The following is a 12,030-nucleotide window of genomic DNA, read 5'->3' on the forward strand; positions in this document are numbered from 1 at the left end:
GTCCCTCAGGATAGCAGAATATCTAAATGATAGGGAGTGGGATTATGAAAAGTCAGAAATCTTCTTAATATATTTGACTCTACTGCAGAAGCTCTGCTATCAAACTGTGTGACTGTGCAGGGTGTTTAACCATCCATAGCTCATTGTTCCACCTCTGAAAACAGGTTTAATATACAAAAAGGAAATTTATGCATTCCACAGTTCATGATTATAGAACAAGTTTACTTCTTGGTTGATAGGTTGGTACTAGGCTGTCGGCCCTAGGGCCTATACAAGCCTAGCCATAATAATTCCCTGGATATTTCTTCCCACAATATTTACTTCCCTGGACCCCTGTCTAGCAGGGCGACTGACATGATCCCTGGGGTGAATTTCCTATCTCCCATTCAATCATCAATGTTACTTTTGAAGAGGGCCAAGGAGGCACTCTGCTTGACATGTATGGGCAGTCTATTCCAGAGTATGGGGAGTATCTGGATCAGGAACCTATCCCTCCAGCATGTTTTGTTCATTGTGATGACAAGGTTTAGATCACTGGAGTGTGTGGCTCTGCGTGATTGGGATTTCTTTAAGTGGGGCATGTCCAACAGCTCAGGGTATGACATGGCCTTGTATGTTAAGCAGAGATTGCCTCTGAGTAGACAATATGCCACAGAGTATAGCTAGATTTTTTAGACGGTCAGCATATGGCATCTGCTTTAGGCCTGTGATTCTTTTAGTGAGATATTTCTGAGGCCTTTCCAGCTGTTGCAGATGTCTTGTGAGGTACATACCAAATATGGTGTTATAGTCTATAATGGGTCTAATGAGGGATGAGTACAGTGGGACAATGACCTCCTTTTTTCTGGAAGAAAAGCCCTCAGTGATGAGATGTGCCACATAGAAGGATTTCCTAACTGTTGTGGTGATGTGGTTATTGAAGGTGAGGCCACTGTCCACCTGTGTCCCTAAGTCTCTTAACACACTTTCAGTGTTTAGTGTACTGCCACCTATGTGGTAATTCATGGGTACATGTTTTTTTCCAAAGGGGATAACTATACATTTCTTGGCATTAAGCTTGAGCCCATGGCTCTGGCACCAAGCATCTGTTTCTGTAAGGCCCTTTTGTAGAATATCCACATCATTTGGGGATTCAGTAATGGCTCCCAGTTTGCAGTCATCTGCAAACTTTGTTAGCCAGAGTCCCTTAGTGTTGGCCTGTACTTCAGAGAAATAGAGGCCAAACAAGAGTGGTCCCAGGACTGAACCCTGAGGTACTCCACTTGTCACTTGTCTGGAGCTGGATTTGGAGTCGGCTGTTTTTACACTCTGGGTTCTGTCAATAAGCCAGTTGGCAACCCATCGAGTGACGTAGGGATTTATGTCCAGCTTAGTAAATTTATTTATGATTCCAGAGTGGGGGATGGTGTTGAAGGCCTTGGCAAGGTCCAGATAGGCTGTGTGGACCACCTTACTCTTGTCCACAGCTCTGGAGACTGATTCGAAGAAGTCAGTCAGGTTCAGGAGACAAGATCGGCTGTTCATGAACCCAAAATGGGTGGGGTCCAGTGTATGAAGGTTGCCAATGTCTTTGTTTATAATTCTCATAATAATGCATTCCATGCCCTTGCAGATCAGGCTCGTCAGACTGATGGGACGGTTGTTCCCGGGATCCAAGGTGGATCCCCCCTTGTGGAGTGGGATAACTGTAGCTGTGCGCCACTCAGTGGGCACGAAGCCTGAAGTGAGGCTATGATTAAACATGACACTTAGGTGAGGTGCTAGTTCATTTTGTAGTTCATGTAGTACACAGCCCGGGATGTCATCTGGTCCCAAGGATGCTGTATTCTTAGCTTTGGAGAGTGCGGTTTCTACCTGTGTGGCCATGATCTTTTGGTATTGAGATGGGCCCTTTAGCGGGTGAGAAGGGGGTGAAGTTGGCACTAAATCGATCTGCCAGGATATTGGCAATATCCTTGGGATCAGTATATTTAATGCCATTCTGTTGTAGCTCAGAGCAGATCTGAGCATTGCCATTTAGATTATTGACATAACTATAGAATGTCTTGTGGCTGTCTTTGGAATCTTTGGCAATTTTATTTTCGTAACTAGAATTGGAGAATTTTATGAGGGATCTCAGCTTCTTACTGAGGCTGGTGAGGGAGTTTTTTGCATCCTGGAATTTTTCTCTTTTCTGCAACAGTTTCTTCCTTCTGTTGTATAGTTTGTTTATAGCAGGGGACCACCAGACTGGCTTCCTTTTTTTGGAGGAGAGCATCTTGGTTCTATTTGGGATGGCACGATTCATGCACGAGTGGATGTGCTCGTACAGTGCCTTAGTGTAGGATTCAGCAGTCGAACTTTCAGATCCCATCTGCATGGGTGTCATGAAGTTGGCTTTGGAGAAGTTTTTTATGGAGGTTCCCATACTGGGGGGTGGGGGTGGGATGTGAATGTCAAGTGTGATTTGCTTATGGTCAGACCTGACCAATGAGGGGGTGACCACTGGTGTGTAGCATCTATCTCCCATGTTGGTAATGACCAGGTCTAGGATATTGGACCCCTGGTGGGACTATGGATTAGTTGATCCAGGGCATTGGAATTTATGAATTCCAAGAACCGTTGGGAAAAGGTGCTGGTACCTGAGTAGTTGTCCCAGTTAATGGCAGGGTAGTTGAAATCACCCAGTATTAGGATGTCTGGTTGTATCTTAATATTTTCCAGTATGTTTAGAAAGGTGTAGTGAGAATCATGGGGCATGGTGGGGGATGTGTGTGTGTGTGTGTGTGTGTGTGTGTGTGTGTGTGTGTGTGTGTGTGTGTGTGTGCATTTATGTCATAATACTGGCTCGTCATTTCATTGAAACTCAAATGGTTGAACCCATTTCATTGAAAATTAATTTTACTGAAAACTCATTTTATAGAAATGCGTTTCCACAAGAAATATATCCTAAAAATGTTTTTTTGGGGGGGGGAATTACCCCCAAACCCCTTTGCTTATATATACCAATTCCATGATCACATACCAATGGAGAAAAGAAAAAAAAGACACACACACAGTGAATCAGTGGTTGAGATCAAATACAGACATCTACAGATCTGGGGGTACAACATGATGCTAACCATTGAAATTCACATATTTCCCCTAATAACTCCTGTGATAAGAAATTATACCACTGCATACTTTCCATTCACTTCTACACTTTTCAGTGAAATGAATTTTCAGTGTAATGGGCTCAACCATGTTTTGATGAATTTTAGTGAAATGGAGACTCAGTGTCAATGTATGTATGTCTTTCAGCTTAACCCAGTTAGAGGTCGCCACAGTAATGATTGGTAGTTGATTTTTATGGTGCCGAGTTGCCATCCTGATGCCCAACCTTCAAAGAAGGCACACCCATTCATGCAGGCACCTACCTAAATGTCTTTAGATGTCATTTGACTGCAATACAGGGACCTATATATAAAAATATATGTACACACACACACACACACACACACACACACACACAAATTCACATGGGTGCACTGCCATTGGTCATTTGAGTTATAGTCGACCTCCATTTTGTTGATACACTTTAGTTAACAAAACAGATGGTCAACAGTTGTGTTAGATTGACTGTTCCATGGCTTGAGGAGTATACGCTTTCTCTAGGGAATGTGCAATCACAGAGATAGTTTATATAATTAACAGGGGGTATGGGGTATGCAGTGGGGCTTGCTCACTGCAAAAAAGAGATGTTTCACCTTGCCTTACATACTCTGAGGTTAATCCTAGGAGCATGCTCAGAAGAGTGTCAACATTGTCTTGATGACATTAGTGTGTTGACATTAACGATGGACTCAATGTAGATCACTAGATCCATAAATATATATATAAAAACCAATAAGACAAGTAATGTAGTTCACGGTACCCAAAGAACAGCACTGTGGAACGTAGATACAAACCCCAAAATATACCATACCAGTGCAGTCGCCACGGCTGAAGTCATAATACAATTTTATTGAAGACTTTAAAACAAGAAAGAGCTCTTTCGGGTGGCACTTTGATTCGTTGATAATTACGACAGACAAATGTAATTGGACAGGATTTATATACATATTTCTTGCTTGTTCAGACATTTTTGAATCTGAAGAAGGTTGGAAGCCACCCAAAAGTGCTCGTTCTTCTTTTATATTCTTCAATAAAATCATTTTATGACTACAGCCATGGTGACCGCACTGGTATATGTGGGACTTATATATATATATATATATATATATATATATATATATATATATATATATACATTATATGTGTATATTATATATATATATATATACATATATATATATATATATATATACACACACACACACACACACACACACACACACACACACACACACACACACACACACACACACACACACACATACTCACAGCAGTTACAGCTTTCTAGACTGTGTACACAGGCTAAGATATGCCCAGTGGTTGCAGCTTGTTGGACTGAGTGCAATTTACATGTTTCATTGTGATCAAATGAATGAGAAATATCTTACAGTTAAGGCACCGGAATCCCCTATAGGTTCATAGGTTCATACTAGGCTATCTGCCCTAGGGCATTTACAAGCCTAGCCAGAGTGTGTTTGGCTTTCGCCACCCCTTGGAATGAGTTTACTGTGCCCTTAAGGTTGTGTTTACTGTGCCTCTGTCTAGTAGTGACACAGAAGTGATCCCTGGGGTAAACCTACGATCTCCCATCCACTCGTCAAGATTTTTCTTGAGGAGAGTCAGTGAGGGGCTCTACCTAACATGGACTGGGACTCTATTCTAGAGTGAAGGGAGCCTCGGGGTTATGAATCTGTCCCTCCAGCATGTCCTATCTATTTCTTTTGCTGAGGTTCAAGTCACTCAATTGCGTAGCTCTAAGGGATTTGGATTTTCTGAGGTGGAGCATGTCTATTAATTCAGGGTTGGACATGGCTCTGTATGTCAGGCATAGATTGCAACTGAGTAGAGCTGGAGTTTCTTTAGCCAAGCAGCATATGGCATCTGTTTGAGTCCCTTGATCCTCTTAGTGAGGTACTTTTGGGGTCTTTCTAGTTGCTTCAGGTGTCGGGTAAAGTACATCGCAAATGGGGCATTGTACTCAGTTATGGGCCTGATGAGGGATGAGTAAAGGGGTACAATGATCTCCCTTGATCTAGATGTGAATCCTTTCATGATATGGTGGGCTATATAGAAGGTCTTCTTAACCACTTTGGCAATGTGGTTGTCAAAGGAGAGGTTACTATCAACTTGGGTCCCCAGGTCCCTAATTACTTCTTCTGTACTTAATGGATTACCTCCTATGTGGTAATTTGTGGGCACTTTGTTTTTACCAAAGGGTATAACGATACACTTTTTGACATTTAGTTTAAAGCCATGGCTCTGGCACCAGTTATCCGTCTCTATGAGACCCTTTTGGAGGATGCTTCTGTCAGCTGGAGAATCAATTATGGCACCCAGTTTGCAGTCATCTGCGAACTTGGTCAGCTACAGTCCTCCCGTGTTAGCCTGTACCTCAGAAAAATATATTCCGAATAAGAGAGGTCTCAGGACTGAGCCCTGTGGGATGCCAATTGTAACTGGTTTAGAGTCTGACATGGCTCCAGCAATTCTGACCAAGTGGGTTCTGTCCTTGAGCCAGTTTGCAACCCATCTTATGACATAGGGGTTTATATTTAGGCTGGAGAGTTTGTCTACGATGCCCGGGTGGGGTATTGTGTCAAAGGCTTTTGCGAGGTCTAGGTAGACTGTGTGATTGATGGCCTTGGTGACTGTTTCAAAGAAATCTACCAGGTTCAGGAGGCAGGAATTACCCTTGACAAAGCCGAATTGGGTAGGATACAGTGCCTGTAGGTCCCCAATGTCTTTGTTTATGAACTCCATAATGATCCTCTCCATAGCTTTGCAGACCAGGCTAGTCAGGCTTATGGGGCGGTAGTTTCCAGGGTCCGTAGAGGTGCCTCCTTTGTGTAGTGGGACTACTGTTGCTGTACGCCATTCTTTTGGTACATATCCTGTAGTAAGTCTAAGACTGAATAGCAGCTTTATGTGAGGGTATAGCTCTTCTTGGAGTCCATGTAGCACGCAGCCCGGGACACCATCCAGTCCCATTGATGCTGTGTTTTTTGCTTTGGAGAGGGCGGTTCTCACCTGGGCATCTGAGATGTCAGGGAGGCAACACTCTGCTGGGATAGATATTTGTCCTTTTGGGGGGGAGGGGGGGGAGAAGTTTGCACTGAACCTGTCTGCCAGGATGTTGGCACTGTCTGAGGGTTCAGTGTATTTATTGTTATTATGGACTAACTCTGGGCATATCTGGGAGTTGCCACCCAGGTTTCTAACATAACTAAAGAAAGCCTTATGATTATCTTTTGTTGCTTGTGCAATTTTTCTCTCGAAAGTGGCCTTGGATGTTTTTATGAGTGATCGTAGTTTTTTGCTAGTACTGATCAGAGATGCCTTCCCTTTTAGGGATTTTGCTCTATCATGTAGTAGCTTCCTCCTTCTGTTGTATAGCTTATTTATGGCTGGAGTCCACCAGACAGGATGCCTGCCTTTGGGGGAATGGGTCATGGTTTTATTTGAGATTGCATGATTCATGCATTCCTGAAGGTGTCCATAGAATGCGTTTATAAAGGATTCAGCAGATAGGGCCGTGGTTTCCACTGGCCTGGGGGCCTTGAAGGATTCCACTTTGGTTTTAAGAAGTGTGAAGTTAGCTTTTGAGAAGTTCTTCACTGTGGTCTTTTGTGCTGGGGGTGCGGGCGGGATGTGGATTTCTAGTGAGATTAATTTATGGTCCGATCTTACCAATGAGGGGTATACTTCTGGTATGGAACATTGTGTTCTCATGTTGGTGATGACCAGATCTAGTATGTTTTCCTCTCTTGTGGGAGTGGTGACCAATTGTTCCATAGCATTTGAGTTTATGAATTCTAGGAACCTCTGGGCTAGGGTGTTGGGGCTTGAGTAATGCTCCCAGTCTATGTTTGGATAGTTGAAGTCCCCCAATATGATGGTGTTTAGAGAGACCTTCATATTCTCCAATGTTGTCAGGAAGGCCGAGTAGGGTTCCTGAGTTTGAGAGGGTGGTCTGTAGCATGCTACAAACTGAAAGGCAATTTTGCCCACTGTTAGTTGCACATGGATGGTCTCCGATGCTTCGTGCAATGCCACTAACCTGGAGGTGTGGGTGTCCTTGATGAATATGGATACTCCCCCTCCTTTTTTGGTTCAGTCTGAGTTTTGGGGCCGAAAAGCATGATATGAGGTATAACCTGGTAGTGCTGGAGTGCTCTTGGGAGCCTTGAACCAGGTTTCTGTCACTGCACAGACATCGATGTTCTCCATACTGAGGAGGGCTTTGAGAGCGTGCATCTTGAGGTTTAGACTTCTGGCGTTGAGCAGCATTACCCTTAGTTTTTTCTACTTGTGTTGTCTAAGGAGGTGGGTTTGTCTTTTGAGCCTTGCCTAAAAAAGGCACTATGGGGGTGGCAAGAGCCTTTGCCAATATCCGAAAGCCCAGGGGTGACAGGTGCAAGCCATCCCTTGTGAAGCAACGTGGCTTGTCGAGCATGTCATCCCAGGCAGACAGATACTGGATCCCCTTTGAATGACACCAATACTTAAGCCAATTGTTGAAATTGATCATTTTGTCTTTATACTGAGGCATCATTCTTGGTGAGGGTAAGATGCTGCTCAAGGTCAGGGTCATACCGGGCTGGGCTACATGATCAGAGAGCTCTTCTATGTATCTTTTCATGTAGTCCAGGGAGGTACGTCTCAGGTCATTCACACCAGCATGGACAATGACTGAGTCATATTTGTACTTGCTTTTGAGTGACCTGAGTGCTTGTGTTATGTGGCGGATTCTAGCACCCGACAGGCAACTCACTGTGACCTTTTCTTTGTTCAGCCTGGTGAGCGGGACGTCAGTGTGTCTGACTATAGAGCCACCTATTACAAGTGTATCAGGTATGTTGCTGAGCCTTAAGGGCTGTGGCTGTTTGGCACACTGACTTTGTGAGCTATGTGTTGCCTGTGTTTTGTTTTGGGGTAGCGGTCACTTGGGTGTCCGCTTTGGAGGTCTCTGCTGTTTTGGCATATTTTTATTTAGAGCCTCTGAGTATGTTTTTGTGTGTTTATGTGTTTGGTCTGCAGTTGTGGTAGGACTATGTGAGACTGGATATGTGGTGTGTGTGGTTACCTTCCCCTCCTGACTGGTTATGCTAGTACTGAGTGGAGAGAGCTCAGCCTCCAGTTTGGCTATATGGTTGCATCTCTCACATATATTTGTACTTGTTGGGAGGAGGAGAGGGTTGTCTGTGTACATGAGGCAATTGTAACATTGCCTCAAGATTCCCAGATTCACCAGCTGGACTGGAGAGGAAACCAGTAACTGACCTTTGGACATGCTAGAATAGTATAGGGAACTCCTTTGCAACTGAATCAGAAAGGACCAATAATAGATAAAGTACTCAAGGGGAGTATATGAGGATGTAGTGCTTATTTAGGTTATTAGTGCTTAACTTATAGAAAAATGCTTATATAAGCCTCTCAATTGCCCCTAAAGTGGCTCTGTCCATTTTAAATGTTTCACTTTTCTGATAAATCTTTGAAGATTGCTGTCAGTCAGTCAAACATTATAGTTTCGTACTTCTTGTTGAGCAGAAAATGCATGTTGATAAGAGTTATGTTTAAAATCTGTCCCTGATTTTATGACTTTTTCTTAATAATTTTGCCTTCAGCCAGGATTCTTGATCAAAGAAGTTAGGAGGCATGCTCTGAGCCTCTTGCTCTCTCACTCCATCACTCTTTTTCTCACGATCTGTCTTTCTCTCTCTGCCCCTCTCTATCAGTTACTTTTTTCTTTATTTATATTTGCTGTTTAGAAACTGTTCATTAATTTATTCTTTTCCAGGTTTCATAGCATCTTAATATGCTGCATGAAGTAAAAGACTTGCTTTACCAGGTGATATCTGTACATTAATACCCTGTTGGAGAATGTTTGTTTTCCAAAAGGCTATCAGTGCATGATTCACTCATTATCTAAGTTTAATTTGCTATTTGCATTATTTAGTTATGCAGTTATTCTTTTAATATTGTGCTGTGTTTGTATAATTAATGCAAAACAAGTTTGATCTCCAGAATTATTTTTAATATGGCTAAAATAGACATAAAAAGCTTTCAGTCAATATTAAATAAATAAATACACCTGTAAGAAAGAATATAAAGTAGAAAGGTAAAGTTTACTGTTAAATCAGCCAAGGCAAGCCATAAATTAAACTGAAGATGCCACATATAGCAGTAATATACTTACGAAAATAGTATCAGTAACAGGTATACCCAGGTGATACAAATAAAAGATCAGTTTGAAGTTGTGGAAACACCCAAGAAGTGGTCTCGCTATTCAATTCTTGCTTCTCAGAATGAGTTAGTCCAGTTGATAATGGAGGTCACAATGTTATTTATACTGGACTATAATATCAATCCTGTGTGCCCTTTAATATCTAAAAAAGTGGTTACATTATCATAAGATAAGGTTAATGCATCTAATGGATCTGGGACTAGTAGTAAACCTTGACTCTAGATGATTGTATGGATGGATGGATGGATGGATGGGTGCTTATTACATATGTTAGGCTAGTAACTAAATATAATTCTTTGTTCTGTTCATATTCTAAGGGAGGGTATTTTTTTGAATTAAAGGACAAAGATCTCTAAAAGAATTCCAGTCTGTCATTATCTAACATGTAAGGAAATGCTACAGTTTTGGGGTCTGTATTCAATAGTGCATCATTTTATTAGAAGCAAGCTATGTCTGGTGCAGACCATTTGTGGATAAAATCTACAAATATTATTGGACTTTGAAAAAAAATCCTAATAATAGAAAATTATGCGGTAACAGTTTGATACACAAAGTTCCTGATAATAGCTTCAGAGGTACTTAAGTGATTACTAGGCTAATGATCCTAAAAGGCCTTATTAAGCCTAGCCATGCCTTAAGATTGTATTGATCTGGTTAAATACAATAGCTTTTTACAGGAAGTCTATATAGTTTTTGGCATATAACTTGGGTAAGAGTGACCGTGTATTTACAGTCTCTTTCTTTTTAATAAAGACATAGGTGCCAGACCAAGGTTAAAAGTTTGATTCTTCATCAACAGGTCCAAGTTATGCTTGAACAAATGTAGGAGAAAATTCTGCTTCACATGGATGTGAAGTCTGTTCCAAAGAAGGGATAATCTCTGAGACATATACCTATCCCTCCAACATGTCATATTTATCTTATAGATGAGGTTTAGAGCCTGGATCAAGTATTTGTGATGCTATTTGTTCTGTGGATGTGCACAAGATCCATCAGAGCTGGATCAGACCAGATTAGGAATATGGCTTTGAGGCAGTCCATGTAGGGCATGCTTTCTGTACCATGTATTCTTTTTTGTGAGGAATCTTTGCAGACTCTCCAGTTGTTGCATATGTCTGGTGAGTTACATACCAAAGGGGACTTTATACTTAATCAGTGGGTCTAATGAGAGCTGAGTATGATGGAGCAGCGACATCTCTGGACCTGGACGTCATACCCTTGCTTATATGTTGCGCAATATAGAGTGATTTCTTTACTATAGTAGACACATGATGTTCAAAGGCCAAGTAACTGTCTACATATGTTTCCTAATCCCTGACCACAGGGTCTGCCTTCAGGGGTGTATTATCAATGTAGTAATTTCCTGAGAGGAGCATCTTACCCAGGGTTACTATTATAAATTTCTTGGTGTTGAGTTTAAGGCTTTGACTCTGGTACCAGTTGTAAGTTTGTGTCAGGCCTTCTTGGAGAGTATTTGAGACTTTGGAGGATTCTATGACAATGCCAAGTTAGCAATCATCTGCAAACTTGGTCAGCCAGAAACCATTGATGTTAGCCTTAACATCAGAGAAGATGATGCCAGAAGGGAAAGGCCTAGCACTGAGCCCTGAGGGACACCACTAGTTCTATCTGTGTAATAGTAGTTTGGCATGTATTGTGGCAACAAATTGGACTGTTAAAAGGTCTAATTTCATATTGCATTTTATTGCAAGGAAGTGGAATAAACTTCCAGTAACAATAAAATGCAATGTGAATCTGCATATATTTAAAAGAATGTTAAAATTGTGGTTCAATCCATCTGCTTATTCCAATAATTAGGATTCTGTATTTTAGTATGCACAGTGTGTTTGTTTTGCTGTAAGTTAATCATGGTACTAAACTTATTGTATTCAGAGCCAAGATTAAGCACATTAATTGTGAAACAATTAGTTTAGCTTTGCAAGAAATGCAAAAAAAAAAAAAAGACAATTTACTTGTTTGTTGCAATCTTTTCACATTTTCTTTTTCTTTTTACTTTTATCTCTAGGCAGTTGTTTTCCATCCTGCAGATAATTGGGAGTTGAGAAATCTAGTAATTAACTGAATACTGGCAGACATTAATGAGTTAAACTATGAGGCTATTCATTTTTTATTGTTTATTGAAATTTACAGAAAAAAAATGTAGAACTTATTTTAAAAAGAGTTTAATTAATTTTAGAGACCTGTATGCTAAACACCTTTGCACTCTCGGTGTCCTCCTGTCAATATTTGTTTTAAAGATGTTCACATGTGTTATTAAAGATGTGGAATATGAAAGTGGTTGTTTTATTAATTACTCTAAATTTTTTTTCAGGCAAGAAATAGACTATACTTTAGATTATGTGTGCATCAGAATTTAATATATGGGTCTCCTTTGATTCATCTAAATCTCACATTACCGAAAACCTAATTGCGAGGAGACCACAAAACCAAAAGTGCAATACAGCAAAACCTCACTCTACAGAAGCACACTTCAATGAAAGCCAAAAATAAAAAAAAAATTAACCTTCATGCACATTTTTGCTGAGGGGGCAAGCCAACCTGCACCCCTTCATGTGGGGGACTGTGCCCCCCACACCCTCTGAAAATTATATATATCAACTTCGAGATCACACTACGATGGGGAATAGGGTAAA

At 41.1% G+C, this 12,030-nt stretch overlaps 1 protein-coding gene across 1 annotated transcript in view; it reads left to right on the forward strand.

Annotated features, from left to right (window-relative positions):
* Nucleotides 1-12,030, forward strand: part of UNC79 (unc-79 homolog, NALCN channel complex subunit) — a 1,772,232-nt gene that overhangs the window by 905,379 nt on the left and 854,823 nt on the right. The window lies entirely within an intron of this gene.

This window comes from Protopterus annectens, chromosome 6.part0 (assembly GCF_019279795.1).
Source record: "Protopterus annectens isolate FY-2018-M chromosome 6.part0, PAN1.0, whole genome shotgun sequence".
Classification (NCBI taxonomy): Eukaryota; Metazoa; Chordata; order Ceratodontiformes; family Protopteridae; genus Protopterus; species Protopterus annectens.